Here is a 6000-nt window from a genome sequence, read left to right as displayed (position 1 = left end):
GTTATCAAAAAATGAATAGCGAAATTTTTTCAATTACAGAACCCTGAATTATATACTGGCCATTGTTTTCGAAGGTCATCTGCGACTATTTTAGTTAATGCAGGGGCAGATCTTTTAACTTTAAAACGCCATAGGGGTTGAAAATCCAGCAATGTTGCTGAATCTTATATCGACAACTCCATAGCTAACAAAATGAAAATTTCAAAAAGTATAGTGGAATCCATTCAGCCTCCAGCGCCATTAGAACCTGAACACAACAATGCTGTGTGAGCTCAGTACGTTTCCCCATCAACCTAAAACATATTGAACCAAAATGACCTATCAGAAATTAGTTTACAAAAGTATCCAAATATAACTGTTATTTACTATTTTGAATAAAATATAAAAATTAGTTAATGACATACAAGTATTATTATTATATATGTATTTTAGTTTCCAATACTTGAAAACAACGAAATCGTGGAAAAAGTACAGTGTAAAATGCGTGAGAAAATGACATATTTCTCACTCGCTTGATTTGCGCTCATGAGAAATATGTCGTTTTTCTCACTTGTTGTATAGACATTTATATTGAGTCTAGTACAATAAATCTACAAGCATCAACTAGCCCACATTATAACTCTTACATTTCTCTGATGCAAATCACTGAATTTAATATTATCAAGGCATATCAAACACTCAAAAATAGAATGACTTTGCTTATCGAAAATATACCTAGTATTATAATAAAAGACTGCATGAATATTCTAGGTAATCCACTTTGTCACATTTTCAACACTATTATCAAATCAAAAGTATATCCAACATTGTGGAAAACAACCGGTTTTGAAATCAGGTGACCCATCAATTATATCTAACTACCGATCTATTGCCATTTTGTGTAACTTTGGTGAATTTTTGGAAATCATTTTATGTGATGTAATCTATTACTCAGTGAGGAACACAGTCTCACATTTTCAGCATGGCTTCATCCACTGTTCCTGATTTAACCTGCATTACTCATGTATTATCGGAGGCCCTTGCTACAAAAACCCAGATATCGGTTTTCTCCGAGGAAATAATTGTCTCCGAACCGGATATTATAATGTCAGGTCGGACAATTCCGCTTTCTGCTTCGATAAGTTTGTTGGGGGTTAAAATGAACACCAATAAGTCTTGGCACAATCATGTCGCTGGAATTGCGAAGGACGCTTCTCAAAAGCTTGGAACACTGTTCCGAATCACAAAAATGTACACACCTCAGCAACTTTTGATGCTATATAAAGCTCAGATCAGACCTTCATTGGAGTATTGTCCTCATGTATGGACCTTTGCCCCCAAACATACCCCGAAGTTGCAGGATTCCATCCAGAAAAGAGTCATTCGCCTGACTGGAGTCGCGAACGTCAAGTGCAACCTTGATAGCCTGGAACATCGAAGAAAGGTTGGAGATTTGTCTCTCTTCTATAGATACTTACACAGAAAGTATTCAATAGTGTTCAATTTCACCAATAGCTGTACATATCAGAAATTCGCGGTGGACTGAAGCTGCTTATCGTTTTGAGATTCAACTCAGTAAACGTCGAGCTCCACTGTTCAAGAGTTCCAAATGGATTTAATCTCCAGCGATTGAAATTAATGTGAATCGCTACTTTCCCACAAGCACCACTCTGAGAGCGCTTTGAAGATTTCCCTGTACTGCTTGTGTACCTACAGCTGCTTCTCATTTTAATGGATTTCAATAACTGTTTGAAATATATACAAACATGGCATAGTTAGTAGGATTCGAAACTTGAAAAGAGGTCGACGATGCTCTCTGTGGTGAGTATTATCTAGATTTTTGAGGGTTTCACTATGTTTACAAATAACACTGCATGACTAGGATTATATAGCAGATTATTTATGAAACACTCCATGTGTACTTTCTGTTTCCCACTCGTATTTCGCGTTCTCCATTCGGAATGCCTAATTCGGGATAAATAATTACCGAGAAGATTATTTCGCGCTCATTACCGAAAAGGGAATTGTTTATTCTGGCGGGCACAATTTAAAAATTTCCCGACTCGTATAATTGAATATTTGGAGAAATTCCTTTGAGTGGTGGGTGCTGGCACGAAGAAAAGCGGAAACAGCTTTGCTCGATGTTAATTGTGTGAGGATCATTCTGTTGGAACTGAATGCGTGTTGAACACAGCAGGGTAGTGATTCCGCCCTTGGGAAAGGAGAAATGTAGATCGGCAGAAGGAGGTTTTCTGGAAACCATGCTCTCATTTTGCAGATATTGACCGATACTTGATAAAAATCTATAGTTAACGTATTCAAAAAACACTTCATTGTGAGAATTTCGTTAGACAGTTTTCACAAAAATCCAACAAGTGTTTCGCCATACAATGGCTTCTTCGGGTGTGTCCTTACTACGAATTAGTTAGTTTGCAGATAGAAAACAGTTAGTGGCAATTGTTAACGGCCATTCTGTTGAAACTCCATCTGACGAATTGGTTGTCATTTATTCAGTCTGCTTTGACAAATCACCATGGACGAATGAAGCATTCAACGATACTTGCAAATGATGAAATCGTTTCATCCAACTGAGTGTTCTGATCGGGCAACGTACCGCGCTCTCCGCCCATTTTTCGATCGCCATAATCGTTCTACTGAGAAGACTATTCGTAATGTGGTGGTGAATCAGTGGTTCAGTCCACTGATTCAGTTAACGATCGACCTACACCCGTATGTTGACGAAACGCAAGATTCGCTAAAAACATCGCTGCTGTCTGTCAGAGTGTGCAGGAGAACTCTGTGTCATGACTTGGGCCGTACAAAATTCAAGTGACCCAGGAACTGAAGGTAAACGATCATTGAAAACGACGTGTATTCTCGGTAAATGGGCTCTGGAGCAGTTGGTAACTGACCTTAATTTCCAAAAAGTCATCTTCAGCGATAAGGCGATGAATGGTTGCGTGAGCAAACAAAATTGATAAATTTGGGACGATACCAATCTTCATGAGAGTTAGGAGCGTCCAATGCATCCCGAGAAAGTCACTGTTTGGTGCGGATTTTGGGCTGTAGGCTGCATCGGTCCAAATTCATTTCAGGATTACTTCGGCCAGGCTATCACTGTCAACGGCGGTGCTTTATGAATGAGTGACAGTGATACTCGATGAGATTTTGGAAAATTATTAGAAATAATTTGGGCGGTTTGAAATTGAGGTCACAGATGGAATGTGTAGCTCCATTTCTGCTATCCTCGTTAGGTGGCAGTGATCATGTTCTTTAAAATTGTTCACTTCAAATTTCTTTCCACATATTCCTGACCTGGTGGCCACATTGGAGTCATGCTCTTCCTCAGCAGTCGAAGGAATCATCAGAATGACATGCCTCAAATATTTGTGATAGATATTGAAGACGTTAGCCTCCATGTTTGAAATAAATACTTCAGCTGCGTCATCGCCTCTATATAAAACACATTTAGAAATTGAATCATCGAAAGAGCATAAGATAGGTGAAAGCATGTGTATCATGAAGATAAGTTTGATTCGTGATGCATTGGTATCAAAAGAGATTCCAAATCAGCATGTACAACGAATGGAACTTTCAATTATTCCTCAACATTTTCAAGTTTCTAAATATTCTCACGTACATATTCACCAAATTTATCAATTCTAAAATTTGTGTTTGGTGTTGTTGTTGAAATGTGATGGCAATAAAGCCCGCTCATCCGGTTTATCACTAAAGTACAATAAACAACCATTACCAAAATATAGGTCGATGATTACCAACTTCATTTGGCCTGATTTGGATATTTTGGACACCAAAGACATGTGTTTTCAACAGGACGACGCTATGTGCTACATCGAATATTCTGCACGGGCAATTTGAGGGCATGGTCATCTCACGTGGAGGTGGTGTGAACTGGCCACCGAGATCGTACGATTTGACCCCGTTTGATTTTTTATCGTGTGATTTTCTTAAGCCGCAGGTATATGCAAATGAGTCACAAATCACAGCAGTCCTCAAATCCAACATAACCCACGCCATCGGTCAAATTCAGCCTGATTCATGTGTCGCAGTTGTGACAAATAGGATGTTTCGGATGCGGCCCACCCAGAAAAGCCACGGCGGAGACTTGACCCATGTTATATTCTATGGTTGACGGCATCAAAATGTCTTTCAAATGTCTTTATGATCGGTTGATAGCCGGTCGGTTCGATGTGGGTGCTTGTTCACCCACTCGAATTGACTGCCGTGTAGGTCAGTGATTCAAGTTCTAGGCTGACCGATCGATTTTCACTTGCTATCGTCCAACCCGTGTTAGGAATCACAAGTCAAAAGGTAAGATCTCGTTAATCCTAAGCTCGCATAAGTTTCGACTTCTGAGGGTTGTCGTTCGTAGGGGTGTAATAGCTGGTTAACAAAAGAGCGGATTTTGAACAGAAATGAATAAAAACTCTCAACTAACTTTATTTATTTTATTTGAATTGGAAATATAAAGCGCCTAATGAAAGACCCTATAGAAAGTCATAGAGGTTTTTTCACAAAGGAGTTTTTCCAAATATTGAAATTTCATTCTCGTGATGTACGCTGGAAACTATTATTTTTTCTCAAAAAGTTTCGCTCGTCAGTGGCATTTTATATTATCCTATATTATTTCTATATCATTATATATTATGTTGTGTAGTGATTCTGGATGTTTCACAGCCATTACGAAGATTGAAGTGATTTTTGTAGATTTGTTCATATTAAAAAAATGTTCATTTTCCAGATCGTAAATGAAAGAAACGTATGATCTACAAACCTTCGTTGATAGCTTTTTTGTGCGTTATTTAAACTTTCTTCTCACGATAGCCTGTTGGACTGACGTGGGTGGTTTGCTCCACCCGATCAATCGACCGCTGTGTGAAACAGTGGTTCAAGCCGCATGGCCGGGCGATCGATTTTCACTTTTTATCGTCCAATTCGTTTCAGAAATGACACGTTGAAAGGTGAGACCTCGTTAGTCTCGCACAAGTTTCGGCTTTTGACAGTTATCGTTTGTAGGGGGGCGATAGCTGGTTGACGAAATTTTTTTCAACAGATTTTGTTTTTTCTATTTTCTAATATTTCGATAATTTCTCAATTAGTTTATCACATCACCTGTTTGAATTTGCCGCTGAGGTTCTCAGTGTCACTGTTTTTCGAGTTTGAAAGCCATGGATATTTGGAATTTGTTCCTGAAGTTTCGCTGGCGCGAATGGCAAGCTTCTTTAGAGGTTTAACCATCATGGCTTGCTGTCCGATGACTAACTTTTAGGCTTCGTAAAGCGTGTTTATGCCTTGTCAGGTAATCAGTTGTATTGGTACTTGTATTCGTACCTATACTCAAATCTGTACTTGTACCTGTACTTGTACCTGGACTTGTACCTGTACTTGTACCTGTACTTGTACCTGTACTTGTACCTGTACTTGTACCTGTACTTGTACCTGTACTTGTACCTGGAACATTAACAATCTTGCTGCCCGTTGTTATTCTGTTCGTTATTCTCGAATTCCTTAAAATGGGGTTCCATATTCGATTGAGGTTCACCGCTTCTTCTTTTCTGTTGGAATTCTCCGTGTGTTTGTGGATCTCTATTGCCTCCCGTACCAGTCAGCTATAGTATCCCTGGTTGGGGGCAATTAGTTCTGTGCTTTCAAACGAAATCATGTAGTCTCCTTCACTAAGCGCGTGTTCTGCCACAGCTGACTTGTCCGCTGACTTGTCCGCCTAGTCTGCAGTTCCTTTTCTGCTCTTTCAGTCTTGTTCCCATGAATCGTTTGGTGGTTCCGATATACATCTTCCCTCAAGTGCACGGCATGCGGGTTTTGCCTTCAGACGACCTGAGGCTTTGTTGTATCTTCCTCGTGGGTTTGAAGACTGTTTCGATGTCGTGTTTATCCCATAGTTAGTTGAAGGAATATTTTTTATTTATATTTCACCAATAAATACCTGAACCATCTCCCACATCTACAATTAGAAGATGACTTTATGTTCAAAAGGAACTC

The sequence above is a fragment of the Leptinotarsa decemlineata genome, unplaced genomic scaffold (genome assembly GCF_025532065.1).
Source record: "Leptinotarsa decemlineata unplaced genomic scaffold, Ldec_3_MD MMD2_tig00001719_RagTag_RagTag, whole genome shotgun sequence".
Classification (NCBI taxonomy): Eukaryota; Metazoa; Arthropoda; class Insecta; order Coleoptera; family Chrysomelidae; genus Leptinotarsa; species Leptinotarsa decemlineata.
The sequence above is the reverse complement of the archived record's forward strand: the minus strand, read 5'-3'. Positions refer to the sequence as shown.